At 33.4% G+C, this 27,083-nt stretch overlaps 1 long non-coding RNA gene across 2 annotated transcripts in view; it reads right to left on the reverse strand.

Moving 5' to 3' along the window:
• Positions 1–1,465: 1,465 nt before the first annotated feature.
• Positions 1,466–27,083, reverse strand: part of LOC146997411 (uncharacterized) — a 151,475-nt gene continuing 125,857 nt past the window's right edge. Inside the window, exon 3 of one of the 2 annotated variants that reach the window (XR_015041036.1) lies at positions 1,466–4,130. This is a non-coding gene — a long non-coding RNA (uncharacterized LOC146997411). Of the gene's footprint in view, positions 4,131–12,451; positions 12,585–27,083 lie in introns of those variants that run through there. The other variant, XR_015041037.1, reaches the window with a different exon arrangement.

Genomic DNA, 27,083 nt, shown 5'->3' on the forward strand with positions numbered 1-27,083 from the left:
TATAAGAAAGATCGCGCAATGATGTAAATCTGTCACTTCCTATGAAGATGTTTCAATCATAATTGTATCACAGAGGATTAACATGTCCGGAGTGATTTCATCTCAGTGATGTATGATTATATTTATAGAATAATCGCATTTTGGATCATTGAAAAGCCATATGTTTTCCAGCAAATACATCTCTAATTAATTGCCATATGTACATTTACTGGCATCTGTCCCATAGCTCTTACTTTTATAAATTTCCCAGTGGCCATGTGACACTTATTGTAATGATCATTAGCTGAAGCTCAGTATTTCTGTTGTAGACTAGTTTGATCAAAAGTGTGCTTTGAAGCTAGCTAATTTCCAGTAAATATTGCTCCTAAACCTATAGTTATCGAGATTTATATTTTAAACCGTAAGAACAGCAAGCGCATTCTACAGAACCTCATCACATTCAACACATCTCACATTTAACATGTTTTGTACCACACATGTCTCATGTGCAAACATATTAACTGCTTCTGCCCTTGGGATGACATTTCTTGCAATCTTATTTTCTCTCTTTTCTTGTATTTCCTATTTGCATTCAATAATTTTCAACATCCAAATTGCTTAAAATTATATTTAAAGAGAAATGTTTTTCTGTATCCTTTGGATATTGTATGCGATATACATTTTATTGTCATTCCAGAAAACCTACATAACTATCTGAATAAGGCAATTTTAATTGCATTTCTACTGTATATTTATAAATTAGTATTGCAAAAATTCTAGGATAAGCATGCTAAGAAGAAGGGAGAAATACCTTATATACTCCCCCTTTTAAAGGGCGAGTGGGGTTTTTATGTGATCCAATCGTAAAATCCTGGGTGTGGAGAATATCATCCACTACTCTCTTAGTTCGGGCGCTACTGTAGAGTCATTAGGTTATTTTGGAAGCAGGAATGAAGAAAAATCAGCAGCGCCCTCTCCAGGAATCGAACCTCGGACAAAAAATCAGTGTTCAGCGGCTTTATTGCTTGGCTCGGATATTTCATGAAGAGCTTCGCTTTCCATTTTATTTTAAAACTCCATCATTAAACATTTCTTATGAAAAATAGGTTTACATTTATTTCTAAGTTTATGATATTATCAAACACAATATATCAATCTATTTTCGCTGCTTACAGTGACTCTCTCGAAATTTCAGTAGAAGTTGTTAGTTCAGGTAAGCGCAGAAAAAAATAAAGAAAATTCTGAATGTAACGTTAGTAGCCCGTCGTGACAATTAACCGTTGTGCGCAATTAGCGAGTTTTCTTTTCTCATGGAAAAACCCTGACGTTTTCGGATAGCTCAAGGCTAACCCAAGAAAAACTAATGGAAGCGGATTTCTGGACTGGACTCCTGCTGTGTATAGATTTTTCGTTTTGTAACAAAACAACGAGAAGTCGGCCGAAGTATCCCGTTGAACTAAGACGCGTCTCGCGTGAGTGAAGCTTTTGACATTCCCTTGTTTAAAAATATTGTTGTTGAATCCACATGTTAAGTTTTAAAATAAATCAAAGAAGACCACCTGTTTAAATGTCTTCCATCCCGGGAGGTCGGCGACCTTACATTGGCATCGCTAACAGTTGTTTGGTATTGACATCCTTCATAAGGCTTTGCTATTCAGCAATAATAGAGCAGCTGTCCAGTAAGTTGGTTGTGAAAGCATTTGGTAAGCACGGCGGTAGTGCAACTGTTGTCCAGAGTGTATTTCGTAATATTACGAACCTGAACATCGTGTCCCATTGGCTTATGCGATTACAGTATGGGTGTATACTTTCGAAGAAATGGGTTCTGCCTTGAAATGGAAATAACAGATGATATTCAGATTCCACTAATGTATCAAATTTTTTAGTTATTCGAATTGGCATCGACCGAAGCCCACATTGCCCTCTTCTAAAACACACATCTACTCTACGGTTGGAGCAAAAAATGGACTAAAAACACTGCATAACTTAAAATTCCAGCCCGATAAGTTAAAAACAGTGGAAAAATTAAATCTCCCACATGTTGTACTCGTAACGGTTCCTGCTAACACGGAAATTATGCCATATATCTCTGATTATCGGAAGCCCATCAATAAATAAGAGACTAATGTGATGAAATATTGATAGATTCTCTCCGAGGATTGTGTTAGACTTAAGAAAGTTTTTTTTTTTTTTTTTTTTTTTTTTTTTTTTTTTTTCATTTTTTCTTACATGTAAATCAAATTTTGAAATCTTTTTGTTGCAAATTTGCTCAAGGGATCTCTCTCAAACAGTTAGATGTTATCATTTATTTTAAATTGAAATTTGCTGGATTAAACATTATTTTAGATTTGCTGGATTAAACATTATTAGTTACACATAATTTTCCAACAGTTAAATATAACACATGGACTAATTAATGGTGTAATGTATACATACATACATATCTGATCTTTAACACACATAAACATATATACACATATGTATTTTTCATTTTTGTTTTGTTTTTGAGGTTTCTTCTGGTTTGAATACACTGAGTTGAGAGGGCATTTACATATTATTGGGAAATTTTGGGATTCTACTGGTTTGATATTTCATTTCTTTGTTGTTTTGTTTCTAAGTATATTACTTTTTGATCTATCTCTCTCTACATATGTTTAATGAAAAAAATATATAATTCAATCCCAAAAGGTGGTGACAGGACAGGACAGAGGACAGGAACAAGTACAGGGGGCACCACGCCATCGCCATTGACAAAAATAGTATAGCTCCCATGCACTACCTCTCTAGCGTACCGCCCCTTCCACAGGGGACCTGATTACAAAAGGTGGTGACAGGAAGTACATGTATCAAAATTGAAAGAAAACCGAAAAAGTTAACCCGCCAGCACGCGCGCCAAAATTACGAACACGAGGAGGCGCGTTGAGTATGTCATACCCGAAAGCCATTAACACGTTTTAAATTACATTAATAATATGAGTATAAATGTGGATTAGCATAAAAAACAATGAACGTTAGAATATTTTAAAGAATATAATAAATGAAATACTTAGCATACAATTATTTTGCATATCTCTTGCAGACTGAACACATATCTCTATACAAATACTTATATAACATTTCTAGCACAGAAACCGTGTCTTTCTGTCCTTGTTTTTAGGGCACTCAGCGCATCTTCTGTAAACGTTTTTCATCGTTTCAGATGGTGTTTCCATGTTGCAATTTTCTCAAATTATTTTTTTTTTCTTTTAGTTTCAAAGAGAGCGTGATTTGCTACCGCCGTTGAGTAATCTTCCACTTTCGGATAACCAGTATTTCTAGAATTTTAGAGATAATGCTTTTAGAATTAGTCCTAATATTCGTTCGCAATTTGGTTTTCTTCCACACCAAGCCATTTTTACCAACATAATTTTCATCATTTCATTGATTTTCTAATTCACTATCCAATGTAGTGTCTGTATCACTGTCTGTTGATGAATTATAATTGCTGTTGTGTTCTTCATCTATTCCTCCTCTTCTCTTCCTCCTCTTCTCTAAACGTTTCATCATCTGTTGAAATTGTTTCTAGCATATTTCTCAACATTTTCCATTTCTTTATCATCACGTAGATGCCGCGCCATGCTGACTAACTAAGAAAGTGAGGGTGAAAATCTGAGAGACGCCAGAAGGCGCGCGGGTGTCACATACCCAGACGGTACAATTCCTAGAAAAGTATTCAAAGAATTACTCCACGGATTTCCCAGCTTCATGAATGTGACATTGAATTCATCTACAAAAGGTTTCGTCAATTTTTAGGAAAGGGTTTTTTAAAGCTAAAGGACAAAGAATATGACCCCCGGGTATGACATAGCCGGCTCGTGGGTTAAATGAAATAATAAATTGAAAACATAATAAATGCTGAAAATGCTTTGGTCTGTTTTAAGGAATAGCCGAAGAATTTTCAACAGAATCTAGTTTCTGAATTCTATCTAGATGGTTACAAATTGAAATGTTTACAAATAATTCAAATGAATGTGGCAAATAAAATTAAATTAATTGAAAATTTAAATAATTAAACTAAAATTAATTAAAAAGTAATAAAGTTTAAAATAAAATTTCTTAAGACATTCTTAATTTTAATTAGTTTCCAAGATATGATGTGCTCCGTCATGACCCTGAAAGAGAAAATGCAATAAAATTAAACAGCATAAAATAATAATTATCAAAATAGAAAACTAGAGAAAACATCGAGTAAATTACAAGCAATAGGCGAAATAAATATTCAAATAAATTTTGAACCAAAAGAGGGCAAAACTGGTTATGAAAATTGGAAATCAAACGCAACTACATTGCCCTCCAAAAATTAAGGAACAGCATGTTTTTAAAAGTTCACCATTACAAAAATTTCAGTAACATTTATATTCACAGTTTATATGCATGACAGTAATGACGTTTAAGAAAATATATGCAAAAACAATAGCTATCATTTTTATTTTATAGAAAGGATGTTTATAGTTTTTATAGAAAGGAAGTTTATTTTATAAAAGGGAGTTGGAGAAAAAAGGCAAAATCTGTAAATTTTGTTCACGAGTGTCGAACTTCCACCCTCATTTGTTATTAGAAGCTTCGTTAACAATATCCAGGAGAGTCTATTAATGTCCAGGAGAAATCGTCTGCCAATCCGGATGGATGAAAATGGGAATGTCACAAGTTGAGGCTGATAGACATCTCATTGTCTCTCTTAGTGTGGTCCACCGACTATAGAATCAGTTGAATCCGAACATTCTGTGTCTAGAAGACATGTTCTAGGCAGACCTGAGTAACAACACCTACGGGAGACCGTTATTTAGCTCTTTTGGACTAAAGGAGGAGTAACATTACTGTGCCTCGGCTCATGTCAGATCATTTAGTAGCAACAGGAAAAAGAATCTCAACTATGACAGTGCGCATACGCCAGAACAATACAGTTCTGTATGCAAGACGACCAGTTGTCTGTGCCCCTTTGACCCAAGGACCCGTTTATGTTGGGAAAGAGAACACGTCTCCTGGTTTTGTCAACAATGGGCGTTTGTTCTCTTCACAGACGAGTCCAGATTCTCATTGGAGAGTGATTCAGATCGTCAGCTGATCTAGAGGGAACAACGCACCAGGCACAACTAATCCCCGCATTGTGGAAAAACACAGTTATAGAGGTGGTGGAATAATGGTTCGGGCTGGGAATCTCTCTCGGGGTCACACTGGCCTGCATGTGTTCCATGGAGAATTTTGACTGGTGTGAGATATCGAGACGAAATCTTTGATCAGTACGTACGTTATATTGTGTTTTTCTAAGTCTTTTAGCTTGTAGGGTTTATATTTATTTTAACTAACAGTTATTTTAAGTTTAAACTATCTTTCCTGTCAAGCCTTACTTTCCCCTGGAATTGCCAATGCCAGAGTATGTAAATTTTAGTAGAACGCGCAAAGTATTCAAATTGTCAGCGGAAGTAATCTGAGTTAAATAGAAGGGAAACGAGTTCGATAGTGTGCTTTCTTGCTTCACGAGCGTGGAGGTGGCTAGGTATAAATTGAAGAACCTGTGTGCCTGTGTGCTTGCCGCGGCAGATAGTTGAATCTTTCAACTTAATATTCAGAAGTTTGCTGAAATATCAGCGGTATCTTAGAACGCGGTTAAGTTAGTTACGTTTAGAGAGCCTCGTAGGTAGTAAATTGTTATTATTCATTTTTAGTTTCTTATTTTTATTTTACCGCCGGGTCGGCGTAGTTTGTGAGCGTCAAGAGCACGCATCTGTAATTTCTAAAGTTGAATAAAAAGGGATTTAAACCCTTCTCAAGACTTTGTGTACTTTCCACTTCATAGAAGTCACCACTATTGTTGCATGCAGGTTGGGGTGGCGCAACATTACATTGGCGCCCGAACACTTGCCGAACTGAAATGGCCGAAAACTGGATGGAAGCTTCTGGACAACAACAGGAAATGGCAAGCGAATTGGAAGGATTTGGATACCTGGTCCAGACGATAAGAGCGTCAATCAAGCCAAACGTCAATTTCGACGGAAAAAATTCGGTGGCGATATTTCTAGAAGGCCTCGAAAATCATTTCCAGCTCTACCATGTGCCTGAAAGACAAAAAGTTGCCATTGCCACATCTGCACTAAGAGGACAGGCCGCGCTATGGTGGAAGAATATAGGCAATTTTTTTAGGAGAATTCGAAGGCCAAACATATACATTTGAAAATTTCAAAAAATCGTTATTAAAGGCCTTCCCCATAGTGAAAGACTGAGCAAGGCTAGAAGCCGAACTATATAGTTTTTATCAACGGAATATAGAAGAGTTGACGGACTTTATTCTGCGAAAAATTAAACTGACGGATATGCTGTATGGGAAGAAACCCGACGCGGAGATTATTGAAATAATCTTACCAAGATTGCTACCTGCTGTTCAAGATTACTTCGAAATTAGAAACCCAAGCACATTGCAGGAACTCTTCGAATTGGCGGTCAAGTTCCAAAATCGCAGAATAGCGGAAAAAGCTAGAGGGGCATCGTATTCTCAAAGTATCCGAAGACAATCTTCAAATGAACAGACCAGAAACACAAATCGTTCTTATGGGGAAGAGCTATCAAGCTAACTCATCGAAGCTCGAAGGTCAAGGCACAAAAAGGAAATTTTAAAACAACCGTCCGCGTCTGCAGAAGCGAGGGTCCAGATCCTGGAAGTTTCAAAAAAACCCTCAAGAAGATACTTAAATACGGTCGTCGTAAAAAACTCACAGTTGCCGATTATACAAGTCCTGGTTGGCGATGTACCAGAGGAAGTCCTCATCGATACAGGAACAGAAGGTAATTCTATGAGTGATACTTTTTTTAAGAAGAATTTTAATAGGTTACGATTATTTAAAAATAAAAACACAAAAATCATAGCAGCGCAAGGACAAACTTGTCAATGTATTGGAAAATTATCTTTAAAAATACAGGTTCAAAACGAAAGCCTTAGAGTATTAATTTTTGTAGTAAAAACTTGCCAAGTCCACTTATTTTAGGTATGGAGTTTTTAAAATCCGCGAAGGCCAAACTGAATTTTCAGGAAAGTTCTATTGTGCTGGAGATGGATCGGAGGGTGGTGGAGCCAGTGGAACAACCGCAAGTCGACCTTAGCTATTTGAATGACCATGAAAGCCAAGTCATCCAGCAAGTGGTGAGTACTTTTTCAAACTTGTTTTCAGAATGGCCTGGTAGTTGTCAAATTGTTACGCATGATATTCAGTTAACTGCCGATAAACCCTGTAGGAATAAACCTTACCGCTATGATAAACAGAAAGAACAAATCATCGAAGAACACATTCAGGAAATGTTAAAGAACCAGATAATAACGCCTATAAATAGTGAGTACGCGAGTTCAGTCGTACTATGTAGGAAAAAGAACGAGTTTCCTCTTTCGAATAAAAGGGCTTGGAGGTTTGCTATCGATTACAGAAAACTTAATAGTGTTACTAAATTCCCAGTTTACCTTTTGCCGGTTATATAGGAAATTATTAGAAAGATTAAATCTACGAGATACATGACTACGTTGGACATAACGTCTGGCTACTATCAAATAGCTATGAGACCCGAAGACATACATAAAACCGCGTTTATAACAAAATCGGGCACTTATGCATTTTTACGCATGCCTTTTGGGTTGTGTGGGGCCCCATCAACATTCCAGAGAGCTATGGACATTGTTGTAAAGCCTTTCCTAGGAAAATCGACTTTAATCTATCTAGATGATATAATTATAACGAGTAGTACGTTGGAACAACATATTAAAGACCTAGAAGAAGTTTATAAATTATTAAAAGAGGCCGGTCTTACAATTAACGCCTCAAAATGCAAGTTCGCAACTAAAGAATTTAAATATCTCGGTTATAAAATTTCGCAAAAGGGTATATAAACTCAAGATTCAAAAATAAAAGCCATCAAGAATTTCTCACCTCCCAATACCGCCAAGAAACTTTCTTCTTTCCTTGGGTTATGTTCTTATTATCGGTCATTCATAAAAGATTTTGTTAATATTGTTGAACCCTTGTTAGTAATTAAAAGAAAGAAAAGTAAGTTCACGTGGACAGCAGAAGCAAATACCGCATTTGAAAGGTTAAAAGAAGCGCTCATCAATGCCCCTGTTTTGAAATTCCCGGAGGGGGACGAAAAATTGGAAATTGCAGCATATGCGTCGGACTATGCTGTAGGTGCTGTTCTCTTGCAAAATGGCCATCCTTTGGAATTTTTTAGTAAAATGTTGAACCCTACGCAAAGGAATTATACAGCTACAGAGAGAGAAACTTTAGCCGTATTAATGGATGGCTGTACACAAATTTCGAGTTTATTTCGGCAAAGCGCCAGTAACAGTCTTTTCGGATCATGCGGCTGTTGGTAGACTTTACTCAGGGAAAAACCTAACGCCCAGGTTAACCTGGCGGAAGGCGCACCAAGAAAAGTTAGGGCGCGTGGGGTATCACACACCCCAATATTTAAAATACAATAAAAATTGTATTATTTAGTTTTAAAACTTTTTTTTTTTTTTTTGTTCTCGTGTATTGTAAATAAGTGAATAATAATTGGGTTTCAAAAAATTAATTTCCGAAATAATCTTAGAGTTAAAATTAAGATAAATGAAAATAATAAACATCTAAGTTTCATTGCATCTCTAATACACCATGCTTTTTTTATTTCTTCATTCTTTGAACGAAATGCATTCATGTGTTCTTTTTGCATGCAGTACGTCAATTTCTTGGAAAAGTATTAATTTCTGATCTTTGTTCAATACTTTTTTTCATTAATTGTAATCCTAAGTCCTTCAAAAATAGACTTCTGTTTCTTGTTGGTGGATTAGCAGTTGAATGTAATATAATTCAAGCATTTATTACAGCAACATTCAGTGCAGGAAAGAAAATTATCATTAGCCACCTTCTCGTTATTCTGGCAATTGAATAATTGGCTGACATTTCATCCCCCATATCCACTACTCCTTTAGTCATATTATTAAAACATATAATTCCTAACGTTTTATTTTCTCCAATAGTATCATCTACGGTATGATCGTTATATAATGTTATAATGATATAATGATCGTTATATAAAGCATAAGAACAGTTTTTCCTTTTTTAGGAACATCAGGAATTAATGTTTTATCTTTTTCGAAAAGAAAACATTGTAGAAAATATTCTTAGTTTCATCTTCAGTTTCCGAAATGCAATCTTCATCGCTTTCAAATATTTCTAATAAATCTCGCATGCGTTGCATCTCCAGTTCATAAGGACTCATTCTTTTTACCATAATGCAGTTAGAAATTTTTAAGAATTTAATGTCAAGTACTTTAAAATCACTTGCGAGTAGAAATATTTACTGTTACACTCTAGAAATAAATTTCTGAACTAAATATTCAGTCAGAAAAACACTTACGCGGAGAGCCGCGTGGGGTGTGTCATACCCCAGTTCCAATAAAATACCGATAAACGTTTTCTGAAACACGCAGGCAAAGAAAAGGCGGTTCTGAAAGTCAACCACAACTAGAACTCAGCTACTAAAAGCAGCACAGAATTTCAGTTTCACAAGTTAGGAATATTCCACTTTTATGTAGGGTTGGGGTATGATACACCCCACGCGCCTTCCCGCGGGTTAATAAGATGGGCTTTAAAACTTCAAGAATATAATCTTATAAATAAATATAAACCGGGTAAGGAAAACAATATAGCTGACGTACTTTCTCGTATAAAACTGGACGATGAAGGAAATGAACTCAAATGCGCTGTGTTGACTTCAAAAATTTTAGATTCTAGAGAAACAATTATTGCTGAATTGGAAGATAATCCTGAATTTGGAAATATCATGCATATTTGAAAGACCCCAAAAGCTTTGAGCACACAGATATCGATGCGATAAGAAATAGAGCAGAAAACTATTAAATAATAGATAATTTATTATTTTATACGAAAACAACAAACGAAAATCTCGAGTACAAACCAGTCATCTCAGCCTCGCTTCGATTAAGCATTTTGAAGGAATTACACGACGCGAAAACAGCGGGTCATTTAGGGGTCAGAAAGACTTTAAAAAGGGTCCGCGAGGCGGTATATTTCCCGCAATTACACAAAATAGTAACTGCGTATGTCAGGTCCTGCAATCAATGTCAGTTAATAAATGATATTAATTACAGCCCGGCCGGGTACTTAAATAGCATTCGCGCTACATTTCCGAATGAAATTTTAGGCATAGATCTTCTTGGTCCTTTCCCCCAGAGTGAGTTAAATAAAAGTCGTTTTCTGTTAGTAATTGTAGATCATTTTTCAAAATGGATAGAAATTGATCCACTTAAACGCGCGTCAGCCAAAACAGTCGCAGATGCATTCTTACACAGATACATTTTAAAATACGGTGCACCGATAAAAGTCATTAGCGATAACGGTAAACAATTCGTTAGCCAAATATTTGAAAACATTTGCACTGGACTTGGCATACGCCATATCAAAATAGTTCCGTATAGACCACAGGCTAACATAGCAGAAAGAGTTAATAAAAACATAGTAAAAATAATTCGAAGTTATATTAGCACACATCACAAGCGCTGGGATGGCTACATAAATGAGTTAGCTTATGCTTTAAGAACATCAAATCACGATACTACGGGAAAAACTCCAGCAGAATTATTTTTAGGAGGGAAGTTAATTACGCCTTTAGATAAATTATTCTTTGTGCAACAAAGAGAGCAAGAATTTAAACAAAAAGATGTGCAAAAACTCATTGACCTGGCGGTTAAAAGCTCGGATACGGCAAGAAATAGACAAAAATTGTACTATGATAGAAAACGCCGTGAAGCAGATTTTAAAGTTGGAGATAAAGTGTTGAAGCGGAAATTTTCTTTATCAAGTGCCCCAGACAATTTTACTGCAAAGTTAGCTCCAAAATTTGAAGGCCCATATGTAATTCAGGAAATCAAGGAAGTCGTATTGTACCTTAAGAACGAGAGAGAGGAAATCTGTAAAGCAAGTCCCGACCAGGAAAAAAAATATTATAATCGAAATGATTTTGAAATCCTTAAAAGTTTCTTGCAGGTCTCAAGCGTAAAAGAAGTGGAAGGTGAAGAAGTAACGTCACCCGCTTCACCACCCAAGAAGCAGAGAACTGAAGAGAAACCTAGCCCTTCTACAAGTCATGCGACGGTTGCGAAAAGAAGAAATGAAAACGTTCAGAATCCAGCATTTAAGAAATACAAGAAAGCAACGCCGCCGTGTAAAGAATCTATGGTAAAGAGGAAAAGACCAGTTACAACGTATCGCAGTAGAAATTCTGCATCGAGGAAAACACTTCCAGGGCCAGATAGTCAGGAGCAAACAAGCCCGCCGTTCCCGAGAACGAAAAGACAGCAGGAGGAACGAAAATACCACCACCAACAGAAGAAATTCAAGCACGATTCCAGACCGGAGGACGCCAAGTGAAGCCGTCCAGGGGCAAAACGGAAAAGATAGCAACCCGACGACTACCACTCCAAAAAGCCGGCATTCAGCGGGCGAAAAAGAAAAATCAACATGGACGACACTCGAAGGACACAAAGGAGACGACTGACTTCGATGAAATCTGTAACGTGGGAACAGTTCTGCCAGAAGAGGATGTCGGAGTTCCAATCATCGAAAACTCAAAGATAAGTTAAAATCTTCTATAAATTTTTCTTTTGTTCCGAAATGTTATGCGTAAATACGAAGTTATATGTTTTGACGGAAGTCAATTTGTCTCGTTGAGATTTAGTTTTGTTTTACTTTATTTAGCTAAGGCAAAAAGTATTATTTTCTTTAAGTATAAAATCTAAGAACAAGCAGTTCCTGTTTGTCGAAAGACTAATTCTGTTATGTTAAAGCCAAAATTTGGCCGAAGATAAAATAACTTCGTATTCTTGTATTAATGAGAAATTTAGTTTCAGTGCCGCCAGCTTGGCGAAGAATGCGTGAAGTAAACATTTTATTTTTCTCTTATTCATTTTATGGTAAATTATAAAAATCATATGTATTAGAATTTTGTAAATATACGTAAATACTTGAAAGTTATGTAAAAGTAGAATTTAGTTTAGAAGCATAAAACTTTAGATGCTAAATGTGAATACTCGAAAGAAATGAATTAAAGTTTAAGTATTAAACTGTACATAAAATCATGCTTTAGAGCGAAAGCCTGCATGTCTAAAGATGAATGAGGGTGAATTTAGAATGAATGTGTTTTGTAGGGTTCTCCACCTACACTTGAATTTTAAGAATGTTAAAATAGCTCATCGAGTTCTAGAATGTCGAGTAAGGTGTGTCTATTTGGTCGTTGAATTCTGACAAATCATTGTGGTTAGGGGAAGTGTTGCAATACTAAAACACGAATATTTCCGTTTGACACCACACATGGTGGAGAGCCAAGGTAAAGTTAAATTCATGTTTGAATACTTGAATGAATGTGAATTAAGCAGTAACTAAGGAAAATAAATCGATCAAAAACAAAAACTTATTCAGTGTCAAGAAAGTGTAAATTACAATGTATTCAGAAAGATACTGATACTTATTCCTTCCAGATGCTGGAAGCAAGAGAACAGATTGATTGCTGAAGTCCAGGAAAGGTTGCTGTAAGAAGAGAGGGTAAAATAATTATCTACAGAAATTTATTCTAACTTTTGTGAGAAAACAGTTTTTTTATGTAAACGAAGCTCTTAAATTTTAGTTCAGAATATGGAAACTCTTCAACAGGTCGTTTCTAGGACCTGCTTCCAAGTTTACCAAATTCTGGCAGCGGCAAATGTAGGAATTATATTTATTTTAACTAACATTTATTTTAAGTTTAAACTATCTTTCCTGTCAAGCCTTACTTTCCCCTGGAATTGCCAATGCCAGAGTATGTAAATTTTAGTAGAACGCGCAAAGTATTCAAATTGTCAGCGGAAGTAATCTGAGTTAAATAGAAGGGAAACGAGTTCGATAGTGTGCTTTCTTGCTTCACGAGCGTGGAGGTGGCTAGGTAGAAATTGAAGAACCACGCGTTTCGGCCTGTGTGCGTGCCTCGGCAGATAGTTGAATCTTTCAACTTAATATTCAGAAAGTTTGCTGTAATATCAGCTGTATCTCAGAACGCGGTTAGGTTAGTTACGTTTAGAGAACCTAGTAGGTAGTAACTTGTTATTATTCATTTTTAGTTTCTTATTTTTATTTTTCCGCCGGGTCGGCGTAGTTTGTGAGCGTCAAGAGCACGCATCTGTAATTTCTAAAGTTGAATAAAAAGGGATTTAAACCCTTCTCAAGACTTTGTGTACTTTCCAGTTCATAGCAGTCACCACTATTGTTGCATGCAGGTTGGGGCCGCGCAACATTACAAGCTAATGATAGGTAGAAAAAGTAGTTGTTTTCTACCTGATTTCAGATGAGGGCTTAAACGACGCATTGATACATTTTCAGAAAGATATTAAATTTCGCTTCTCGATGTGTCTCTTCCAAGGCATGAAAAAGCATTACACATAAACTTCGAGTTTATATCGACAGCATCAAAACTTTATACCAAAATTATGTTATACCGGATTTATCTGGTGTTATCGGTATATACAGTGCAAAAATGTGCAATACCGTCTCCGGAACTCAAACCTTGGACCTCTGAAATACGCGTCGGTTATGCTTCCAATTACACCACGAAGACATGCGGAGAGGCGGAAGAAATTCTTTATAACTTTATATTTTTATAATTCTTACATACTTATTTTAACTTTAAAATAATAATATTAATCTAAAATATTTTGATAATTTTAATCTTCTTTCCCAAACTTACAAACTATTTTACTACTATTTATTTCCTCATTTTGATTTGTAATTTTTCAACCTTTCATTTCTTGTAATTAAATTTTAGAATTTCATCACTTTCATTCTCTGTATTTAATTTTACTGGCTTTATTTATACAACTCAGCTTTGTGCTCGCTTTTCTATTATTGGTATTTTATAAAATTTCTCTCCTATCACTCCCTTCGGCTCTGCTCTTCAAAATAGTATTTCCAAAAGTCTCGAGAGAAATAACATATAGTTTTAAATTATTTCATTCAGGTTTTATTTCTTTTTTCATATTCTATTCAAATTAATTTTCAGTTGAAATAATTGATTCTGTTTAGTTTAAATTCTTTTCCCCCAACTTTAGACATATTGCCTTTTTTTAAATATTTTACGTTTTGAGGTATAAGTTTTCCATTTTTTGCATGGTTTTTCCTTTGTTCTACAATTTGTAAACTTCTGTACATAAATTATAATTAAAGCTTCTTATTTATTTTAAGCAAATTTGCTTCTAAAATAAATCAGTTTTCTTTTCTAAAAATTTGAATTAGAAATTCTTTGGTTCAAAATTTATTTAAACATTTATTTAATCCATTGCTTTTAATTTACTCAATTGTTTTTCTAATTTCTAATTTTGATAATTCCTATTCTATATAATTTATTTTTGCAGTATGTTTTTTAGGTTCACGTCTGAATAGATTACATATTGATGATTAATGAACACTTTAAAAACAATTTTTTAATTTTATATTTTATCACATTTTAGTGGCCTTTTCTAAAGTTTAAACTTTTTTTTTGAATTTTTATTTAACTTTTTTTGACATTTTCTTTAGTACTTTTGAAATTATTTCTGAAATTTATAACTTATTATCATCCAGGTATAATTGAGAAACGTTGCACTATTGACAATTCTCCTACTGCTCTTTGCAAAAAAAGACACAAGAAATTTCAGCATTTTGTTATTATATTTTTAGTATGTTATTATATTTTTTATTATATTTTATTAGGCGGTTTTGTTTGCGTTTCAGTTTTCGGTTCATGAACTTGCTGCTTGAACCTTTAGTTTAAACTTTAGTTTACTCTTTTTGTTACTAGCTCCGCTTTTTGTTGATCAGTTAAATTATGGAGAACCCAACCGCAAGCTTGTTTTTTCATATGCAATTCTTCATGAATAATTTTATGTGTGGCGGAAAATCCAATGTTAAGTTCCTTCCGTGTCATGTGAAGCGGTTAACAATTTCCGTATAGCAGACACATTTTCCAAATTACTGCTGACAACGGCCTTCCTGTGTGTTCCTCATCCTGAAGAGAGTTTGGAGCTCTTTGAAATTCTGCAAACCATCTGAATACAGCAGAAAAAGATGGACACTTATTTCCAAATGCTAACTGTAGAAGTTGAACGCATTCTTCTTGATTTAATCCCACTTTAAAATCATAGCGCTATAATGCTCTCGCGCCAACTCTCTTTTTCTGCCTGCCTAAAATTTATTCTCGCCTAAACTTCATGCAGTTGTCCAATAAAACATTATTTGCTAGGTGAAAATAGTTCATGGTAAAAACTCTCAACGCCACAGAAATCTAATCGATAGTAATTCAGAGACAGCAACGTGGCCTTCCGTCAGGCAAATCACACTCTGATATCACCTTCCAAAACCTTTAACCTTTTTCTACCTCATTTTAATATACGTGCGCTCGTCAATTTGCATTCTGGCAAGAAATTACTAAATAAGAGCAAAAGCGATAGGAAAGGTTACTTAAACATAAATTAACTGTTAAGTAAATTAAATAAATCCCCACAACTCACATTCTTTCCCTACTTACATTTCTAGTGTTTCGCTGGCACGTTTAATACAAAACTTTGTATCTGAAAATTTAAATGTACCATTTGCTCCCTTGCAACGTTCTCATTTTCAATCCTTTTAACATTCGAAGCAATGAAATTAATTTTAACAACACACTGACATTTTTACCACCATTCTAAGCTCACTGTGCTCCTTGATGGACTAGCCACATGTTTTGCGATTTTGAGAGTTATAATTAATGATTTTTTAATCAAAATTAAACTGATATCTTAATATTTATTGAAGAAAAATTTAAACTAGAGAGGTAATTCTGAAGAATGCAATATTTAATGTTATAACCGCAAGAATTGCTAAAATCTGAGATTCCTAATATCAAATGTTACATTGTTGTTTATTATATTTCAATTAATTCTACCTGGTGTTTAATTTTCTCTTCAGGAACTTCTGTTTGTGGAAATTTAGAGCTATACTCATCTGGGAAAATTACTTTAAATAATATGGTTTTAAATAAAATCAGGTATTCTGCTTAATTTATTTAATGATATAATAGTTTATTTAAATATTCAGCAACACGAGGTTTACATTGTGGCATTATCCAAGCTGAACTAGTTTAAATCTATAATTACACATTTCAGAAGCATTTAAGTTACATATTTTGTTTTAACATCCTTAATTTAAGTTCAGACGTTAATTTATTTGATTCATTTATCATTCTTAAGAACTACATTTTAATTGACTTTATTTAATTTTATTTTTCATATAAGCATGTAAGGTTTCAGTGAAATTTTCTTAGAATATTTTTTTATTCACTTTTGTCTGAGAATTAAAAATAGTAATTATCAAATTATATCCATGACCTTAATTACACTAAATTCAAATTTTCTTTCACATTCGGATTGCATAAGTTTAATTTAGTAGGAAAAAGATGATTATTTAGCAAGCTTTTATTAAGGCAAGGTAGGACTATTATTTGGATAGTTTTCCAATTTTTTTCTATGACCTTTGTATGATGGTGCTCTGAACGTTGCACCATCACATCACCACATAATATACAGGGTGGGCGGAAAGTAACTCCCTATTTTGAATTTGGAATAGCTATTGAATTTATGTGTATATTGCAATGGAAGTTACCTTGTTTCGTAGACTGGAGTGTGGTAAAGGTAATATTATTCTTTTCATATATTTAATATATTTTTCTTTATCATTTCTTTTCAGAGGCTCTGAATGAGAAATGTCACAATGATTAAGTATTCAGTATAGAGAGAAAAATTGCAACAAGGTAAGAGGTGGGGCAATTGGTAACGCAGGTTCAACGGTGGTGGAAGGGTGAACAATGCAAAGACAATTATGTGAATTAGACATTCTCTAAAAAAAACCAAAAAGAAAAAAATATTAGATACATGGAAGAGGAAAAAAAATATTACAAATAATGTCACACTACAGTCTAACAAAGCAAAGTAGCTTTCATTGCAATCTACAGATAACACCAATAGCTATTCCAAATTCAAAACAGGCAGTTACTTTCCGCCCACCCTGTACAATAGTGCGATAAAGAAGTAGTTATTTATTATGTTGCTAGTTATTTATACACTGCTATAATATTTAAAAGCAATCTTAAATAAATATAACTGAACTAACTCGCTGAACTCATCAAATAATACGCATGAAAATTTCAGTCACCTAATACAGTCCATATTTTCTACTTTACATTATGAAGCAGTCGCTGAGTTTTGTTTGTAGTAATGCTGAAACTGCTTTTGAAAAAAGCCATACGTCAGTATTGGATATCAAAAATTTAATATCACCACGACCACAGAAAATCACAATCATCTATAAGAGTGAATGGTCTTCGTTAGAGATGTATGTTTGAAAGAAATATACCATACTGGAATTTTTCAAACAAAATTCTGACAGTTTCGAATTTATTATAGTATTATGAAATACTTATTTATGCTAAGGTTAAAAAGGTTTCTAACCTTTTATATTTTATGAAAAGGCTACATCAAATAAACTGTATTCTGCATTCAAGGAATAAGAAATTACTAAAATAATTATTAATGCCACCTTACAGATGGTCTTTAAATTGCCGAAACATGGAAGTAGTATATAACGTTATAAACATCTTTATTAAATATATTTATAAGTACAGGAAACAAATAAATGAAGACACTTTAATATATATATATATATATATATATTTGTGTGTGTGTAAATATTTATAAAAAATTCAATTATATATATATATATATATATATATGAATAATATAGATTTACAATGTGTTACATCAATTAGATAAAATTAAGGTGTAATAAATAATAGTACGTATATTGCTTATAAATCGGCCAAGCTGTTAGGTAATGCTAAATTTTAATTTGGAAGATCAATCAAATTTTTTTTGATACATCAAACAACAGCACCTCTGAGACATGGTAAAGGTTGCTTGGATGACTGTTCGCCGCTGGCGATGATTTAGTAGAGAGCCGCCAATCATATTTTATTCAATTAAGCCACCAACGGCAGGGGAATTTTCCTGCTTGACTTCGTACATAATTTTCAGATTTAATTATTACTAAGGCATATGCAATGAAAGAATAAAAATGTTTCTTTACACATGCGTTAGTAAACAAAGAAAAAACAAATTTTGAGTATTCAGCTATTTACGTAGGTCTCGTTGCGCAGATTACGTGAAGGAAAGTAGTTGTTCAAGTAACAATAATAATTTATTTAATTTTGATTAAATTTAATAACAGATTATATTCAAATAAAATATTCTCAACCTTCCTTTTACGCTTCTTTGTCATTAGGTTCTATCCAGTTTTAGTATCATTTCGTTTAAAAAGCTATCAATCTGTGGATCGTTACAATGTACATACGTTTTCTTTTTCTCTTCGCTGTCGACAGAACAGCTGGTCCCCTGGATTAAGTGCTCATCAGCTGATCGGCTCGCGTCGATGGAATAAAAAAAACTTGAGCTTAGTGTAATATCCTCAGGGACTTGACAATATAAAGTGAGGAATATCAGGAGGCCCGGAACAAGGACGGAAATACCACGATGTGGACATTGCATTTGCAATATTATAGTATTAAGCTGGACACACAAATATAGTAATTTAAGATGTTTCTACAAGTGCAGATATAAAGTGGAATCAGTACAAATGTTTAAATATTACATGTCCAACAAGAAAATCCTGCAATATTAACTAACAAGAATCTATGTAGAAATTATACAATAGCTTGATACAGCTGCAGGTGTTTATGTTGCTATACTAAGTATAAAACATTAAAGTGTGATTGCTTTTCACAACTCGTGATAGTGTATCATCTGAAGTATAGGCTTTGATGAGAGATATTGCTGTAGTTTTTGAATATGTTGGTTGCCCATGCATGAGCAATTATCAGCTGTTGGTATTGGTAGTTGAATGAAAATGGGCAATAACGTATACAATGGTCGGGATCACCAGTCTCACCGCATATGTAAAGATCCCTTTCCATGGAAGAAACCTGAATAAGGTCCATTTCCAATGAACAATTGTGTGAGTTGAAAGACAGAATTATTGCGGTTGAGTGTTCTTGCCCATGTGTTTACTATGTATGTGCCATTTAAGATGCAATACCCACTTCCTGTTCTTACCTCACACTGGAACCATCGATATAGATGACATTTAATGTGGATGTAATAGGTGCTGCGCATTCTGTTATAACTTCAAATTCATCCGGGGTCACGGTGGCAGGGTAATGCTTTCTACATAATCTGTATCAATTAGTTTAGTATTGCAACTTGTACAATTGATTTTCAGTCTGAGGGTGAACCCGATTGTGCACTATGTCTGGACCGCTAAATGTAAAAGAGGAATACCAGCAAGGACGTTCATAGCGGAGAAGAACGGTAGCCTTACCAGACGCTCGAGAGGAAAGGTGGTTGAGCATTTTTAAAATGATTCTCTATATAAGATGAAGTGCTTCTTCCCCATATAGTAACTCCAAGTAATGGGATTCTTTCTGCTATCCTCTGGCAGAAGGTATTGAGCATCCGCGATGACACCCCTCTACATACTCTTAACCAATTTATGGAGTTTTTCTCTAATGTGTCTTCTTTAATTTGTGAAGCTCGAAAAAAAAGAATTTTCTTTTCACTTTTAAACTGCCAAGTTTTTTTCTTAACATTTTTACTCAACTTAGCAACGATTTCTGTGCGTATTATCAGTCAATTATGTTATGGTTATGTTTCTTGAAAAATTGAAATTATTTGTGATAAGACACGATAGGGAAATAAAAAGTGATAAATTTACTGAAAATCATGTAGAATTTCTGAAATTACTGTGGCATTAATGAAAATCATGCTGAAAATTGTATAAATACTTTAATTAATTAAATTAATTTAAAATGAACTTTATATAAGAGACCAAATGGCTAAAAAAAGAGGAGGAATCACATATGCTGATGTGAGGTTTTAAATAAAAGGTTTTATGTCTGTTCGAATTTCAAATTTAACTTTTTGAGAAAAAAATGAATAAAATGATATATTAAATATATTAATATTGATTATAAATGTTTTCAAAAGTATTTTATAATTAATTCCTATATTAAGAGTTTTCTGAACGTGTTTTACCAAATAAAAGCAGTTGAAAATTCTACTTGGATTTTATGATTGTCCTTAGAATATTTCCGATCACATAAGGTTTCAAATAAAAGCTTATAATTTATGTTTATATTCACCAACTTAATAGTAATATGTTTAAATTTAGATACATATGTATTGAAATTCAATAATAAAAATATTTAAGAAATTTCAAAGATTTAATGTCCATTCAGACAATTTACACTTTAAACTACGTTTTCTCAATTTTAATTTCTTCCATAAATCCTTTAACTTAAATCCCTAAAACTTATACATCTATGGAATAAATTATTTAATATTTTAATTATAAACATAAACTATTTAAAATTATAAACATAAACTAGGACTGGTTTTGTAGAATATTAAAAAAAGTATTAGAAGTGAAAATGTAATTGAACACATATTTGTCTTCAATTTTTTCACATTATAAATGTGCTTTTACGTACTTCTTTCTCATAAACTAGGAAATTCGAGCTATTAAGTTATTAAGAAAATTCTAAAAAATAAAATAAAACTTTTTGGTGGGAAAATATTGAAAACTCTAGAAGAAAAACATTTTAATTGTTAAAGTTTCATTCAAAAAATTTTATATAAAAATACTTAAAGCATGTTTTAAGCATGTTTAAGCATAACATGCTTTAAGCTTAAAATTATTTTACTAAGCAAAATTATTTAGTACTCATAAAAGTAGATAAAATTTGATGGAAATCTTTATATGGGCACTATTTTTTAACTGAACCAACAATCTGATGAATATTTTGATATTGAAACATTTTATGGACGAAAACATTAAACATTTTGTTAATAAAATACATTTTATAAACTTAACTCAAAATAAAATAAAAATTTAACATGAAATTTTTAGAATTTTAGGTTCACAATAGTTTCCAAATGTTATAAAAGCTATATATTAAATATGTAATTAAATTATGAAACAGAATGTTTCAAACTGTGCGCGCAAGTTGGAAACATGACGAAAAATGTTGTCACAAAGCGGATTAAATTATAAAAATATTTGCGCAACACAAACTTTCTGATTACTATTTCAGAAAGCAGCTATGTTATTTAGTGAGCTGTAAAAAGTTGGTAGTAATTGCTTTTAAAATAAACAAGTTATCCCAATTCTTACAACAGTCACCTATTCGAACATCTTATGGGTTTTAAGGTGTACGAGTCCCCTTAAATGAAAAAAAATCATTTAAAAGGTACTGGGTCCTCTTAAAAATATTTCAGGGGGCATTTTCCAATAGTATAACTCTTGTACCCATACCACTGCTGACACCCATCTTGCTCTACAGAATAACCTAGCGAGCGATATCACCTGTTTTTTCTCCAAATTAGCATGTACTGACGGACTGACTTGACTGGACGGCAAATTTAGAGTCATTCATAATCAGCTTCAGCCGTTGTTGATTTGACTCACCATGTGCAATAACCATGCACTAAGTGACATACCGCACTTGCTCGACACAATGCAAGCACGTTGCATGGTTGCATTAAACATCATGGCGACTACATCGGTTTATTGATGCATCGCCATTTCGCCCTTGAAATGGCTCACCTGGCACATACCTTAACCTGTGACTTTCAAACATTAATCCAATGAATTTGCTATCTAGACAAATGCTTTGTTTGCATTTCATTCCTCTAAACTGATTTCTTCAAGGTGTTTGGATTTCATTCTCCATCAATGTAATTCATTACATTCGTTTTAGGTATTTACAACTACATAAATTTACATGTAGAAAATATGGGTTTGTTTCAGTTTCCTTTTCAGTTTTTAGCAGTCTAAAATTGAGTTGCAAAAACTAAGCGATTTCTCGAATATTGGGTTTTATCTGTAGCAATCCGTACAGGGCGCCTTGAATCAAAGAAGTCATGATTTTATGAGACAGGTTCAATATTTTAAGATTTGACTTGTATTTCTGGAAACCTGGAAAAGTTTTCTCTGATAAGCTTCTAAATTTGTTAGTTTGTCGTAGGTGTGAATCCTTAAATACAGCAATTAGCAAAAAGTAAATAATCCGAAATAAAAAATAATAATAACATTTAGCGTTTAGTATCTAAAAGCGTATTGATGAGAAACTCTTAAATGGAACACGCATTCTGCCGTTCGGTACATTAAATTAACATAATGATGCGTAGCAAATGCTTTTGTTCGGAGGCTCTCTTTGGTTCTTAATTTTCCCGTTCTTAGCTGAAAATTCAGAAATATATATGCAGAGGAGATATAGAAAATATGCATTATTTTTTCATATTTTTCATAAATCGGATCCCAATGTACTTAAGCATCATATATGCAACTTAGGATTTTTGCACAAGTCGTTTGTTCCCTATATTCAAGATTTAGAACTTGCATTATATGTTTATCAACAGATCTCAAGGGCGTATATACGAGTCGTAATTTACATCGATTATTTACAAAATACTATGATCTTAATATATTTATTTGCATCTGGAAAAGGAAATTAGAGGATTGTAGGGTTTCGCTTAGCTTGCATAAGAAGTTCCCTCTAAGCGGCAAGGCCGTATATATACGTCCTAAAATATTTTTTGCGATATCTGTTATAACGTGTATATACGTGCATATTAAATATGTCAAAGAAATTAAGGCAATATATCCAAAGAAAACAAATCCAGGTATGAAATACGAGGAGCGTTTTTACATTAAAATAAAAAAAATAATGTGTTCTCATAGTATTTTGGGGAAATTTGTGCTTTATTAGAGAAACCCTGACCGCTCAGAGGGTTAAGTTTCATATCTTTCCAGAAAATCTTGTTTTTACCTCGCATTTTCTCACCAGGATGCAAAATTAATGTCAAGTGTAGAGAGTATAAATGCATACAAATTTAAAAGTTTATTTAGACGGGGATTTCGCTAGCCGTTGCACGTTACTATTCGGTTCTTGCTATTAATCTGAGTACCTGATACCCCTTTTGGCCATTTAATAAGTCTGGCGTCCAGTAGGGGGTTGAGTCAGCCTAGTTAGCCTTAACCCATTAACCGCCAAAACTATAAGAAATGTTTCTTTTCTCATGAAAATAATAACAAATATTAAATTAAACATTTAGAACATAAATTTACATTGAAACTAAAAACACTGCTCTTACCTGTGGAAAAAGCGAGTATTGCGTTCGCGCAACGTCAGCGAAATAAGACTACGGATGTTTAGTGAGTAGGATTGTATTCGTGTGATGTTTCTTTTGAGTGGAGCACAGGATTGCTTTTTTGCTGTATAACGTTTTATAAATCTACAAATCACTTTACTTGTCATTAAATTAATTTTAAAATATACATTGTATTTCTTTTACAAATACAGATTATTTCATTTGAAAGATTCAAGCAAGAAAAGCTTGACTACAATCATGATGTAAAGCTACATTACATACTTGGCATCTATAAACAGTCTGGCTATGGTACTCTTTACAGCAAAGTCTTTTGTTATCAACGGACTTTACGATAAAATGTCTAACATCTCCATGCAGTGGTTTTTGAATGCTGAATTTACTAGGTCTTCCTGTTGCTGATCTATTTGTGGCTAATTCTACACTCTCAATAGGAGTTTGCAAAAGAAATAATGCATTCTCGCGTCTGAAATCTAAAAGAGACTTTATATTGCCAGAAGTAAAAATTGGTGATATTTAGTAAGTTTAGATACGGTCTCATAATTTATCAGTATTGTCAATTTGACTATTGTCAAATGCAAATTCTGCTTCATATTCCTGTACTGCAACAGGAACAGAAATGTCCTTATCAAAAGACCAATACATTTTTTTCTTGAGGTAAAGAATGATATCCTGTAAGCAATAATATTCCAATAAATCCTCTCATATAGGCTTCAGATGCAATAAATTCTGGGCTTTTTTTTTTTTTTTTTTTTTTTTTGCTGAGCATATATATTTGTCTGTTCAACGAGAAGAGAGTAAATGTCTAAACCAAAACGAAAATCGAAAATCTGTGCACTAGTTCTACCTTGTATTTTGTCTTTTATAATTTCTCTTCTATCTCTTTCTTCATGTTTATCCTGAGACATAACTAACAGTTCCTTCTTTATCCACTTCAAGATTTCAATCTTCTGCTTTTTAAACTTTTTAGTATGACTATAACTGCTTTTAAAAGGCTGAAACGTACTTCTTACGTGAATTTCAACTTCCCATGGTGAAATATCATTATCATTATTTAAAATATTACCATTCCTTTCTTCTTCGTCACTAGTTTCTGCAATTTCTGGGGGAACAACAACAATATCAGTTTCATTCTGGTCATTATGAACATTATCATTATCTGTTTCTTCATCAAAAAATCTTTGAAAGGCTTCTTCTGATCGTTCTAGGCATTTTTAAACAACCAGAACATGAATCAGAACATCGAAAGGAATGAGTGAAAAAGGAGATTGACTACCCGTTTCCTGCTGACGTTGCGTCAGCGCAACACCTGTTTTTCCTTGCTTCCCAACACAAATATAAACATCTGACTTATGTAATGTTCTGATAAACGGTGACCTTGACTAAAAATAGATCACCCATAAAGACGGCGATTCTTTCGTTAAATATTTTCAGCAAAAATACTCGGCCGAAAATTTTGCTTAAAGTATGAGATTAATTATTATAAACAAAATGATTGTTGAAGGCAAATATTTTTTACAGAAATAATCTTCATAATATTCCCTACACAAAATCATCTGGGGGTATAAAACATCTTAGGTAGTTTTATTTATATACGCATTTATTTTGACCGTTGCGTCAACGCAACACCAGCGGCTAATGGGTTAAATTAAATTGTTAGTCCAGCACTACTATTTAGCTTGGAATTTATTGATAAATTATTCTTAAGTTCCACTGCAATTCGTTGCTTTTACTCTAAGCACGAAGTACATGCATTTGTGTTTAAAGTTTGACGAATAATAAACGTTTATTTTATTTTTTTCGGTATTAGTGTTATTGACTCTTTCGCGGGAAGTTATCAGGTTTCCTAGTAAGATCCTTTTACTGCATAATAGCGAAAATAATTACATCTTACAGGATAATAGAGAAAAGTTAAAGACTGCAAAACTATTCTGTGCTTAAATTGCGAAATATCATCGTAGAAAATCAAAATTGATTTTTTGATTCGTTCACCAAATGAATATCAAACATAATATTCAGACACCTGATTATACATGCATTTAGACTGCAAAGGAGATTTCAATACCGCGTTATTAAATGCCAAACGAAAAAAGAGGCAATGAACTCTTTTTAAAATGGAAAACTCGGAAGTAATACCGCTTAAATTTTCAAATGGTAGGAAGAAATAGAACAACATCTGCTCAGGTATTTTTTAAAGAAACTGGTTATATGCTCACACAGAAATATTTTCTTATATGCTTCGATCATAAAAGCGAAATAAACCTTTATCTAAGAAAATAGAGCCATAGAATAAAAACGTGTTAAAGAAAATGGCAAAGTGTTCTTTCTGTAGATGGAGACGTTTCGTTTGCTTTCTTTTTGTATTGAATTAGTTAGTTGAATTGTTAGTCTTTCGAAGTTAGTCTTTCGAAGATAATAATGAAACAGACGAAATAAATTCTGCATTCCCAAAATTTATACTTCATATTCTGAGTAATCTGGCATCAAATCTTTTCTTCACTTTTTAAATTATATTTACACAAAAGCTACATAAAGTTTTATTGGGTGCATTAAAATAGAGGTAAAATGTACCAAGTAATGCACATTAGGTTATTTTGCGTACAGAACTTTTTTACGCAACACTTTTCAAACTACCGCTTCTTAGAAAATTATATATGAATATTTTATCAACAGTACTTATAACTCAGGTTAAAGAATTTATATTTATATAGTACCATCATATACTGGTAAATGTTAAATATAGATTAGATCCTATATTAGGACAGAGAATACTGGATCTCCTAGCTGCGAGTGAAATATGTTCTGATTTTAAATTACAAGTATAAGCCGAAATTGCGAAAATTCAAATTGTCCACTGCAGTGTTTAACATTGCTTGGAGCAATACAGTGATAACAGATGCAGTTAAACTTTGTTAACATTATAGGTGCAACTATAGGATCTTGATTAAATAAATAATTTTTCTTCCAGCGTTTTTGCTACAATGCATTTTTACACATACTTTTCACATATGGTAGACATACTTCCATAGTCGAAATTAACATCCGGAAATATCTTTTCCTTGGTTATACTGAGGCGAAATTAACAATATTCTACGTAAAAACGTGGCGTACCGAAGTACCGAATTTGTTATACAAGACGAGCGAAGTTCAGCTATCTGATTTAGCAGATTATCATAATTCAAATGTAACAATCCATCAACATCTAGCATACGAAAAGAACCTGCTGAACTTTTGTATAGGAGTAAAACTTCAGCTAAGCCATTTAGCATTTTAGCTCAATATTTTCAATAAAGGATATATCTAGAACTTTCATTGGAAAAAAATGAGTTACATAATATAAACGACTAAATATTGCAGCCTCCTCATGATTATTCCAAAAAAAGGTTTGAGTCGTAAAATTACAAAAGTAGATTTAAATTTTGAAGCTTTTAGCAGCTTTAAATTAAGCTTTCCTTTTCAGGCCATGAAACATCGTTAACCATTTATTAGTGTTATCGTATCATTGCTAAGTCACCAATCTGAAACAAAAGGAAAAGTCTCTATCATAGAAGAGTGAGAGAAGCCAATATGTCGCTCTAACTCCCAAGCTCTTCTGAGCAGTTAGACTCATCAGACAAGTATTCGTCTTATAGGGGTTTGACTTTATGAAATTCATCGGATCGAAATGTGAGGCTTGTCTTCAGACTGCGCAACAAGCAATTGTTAAACGCATAGGGGCAAACTAATTTATGTGGCGGAAATAATTTCACAACAGTTGCAAAAGAATATG

Source organism: Stegodyphus dumicola, chromosome 5 (assembly GCF_044657685.1).
Source record: "Stegodyphus dumicola isolate Sdum_Otavi_A_Nest chromosome 5, ASM4465768v1".
NCBI lineage: Eukaryota > Metazoa > Arthropoda > Arachnida > Araneae > Eresidae > Stegodyphus > Stegodyphus dumicola.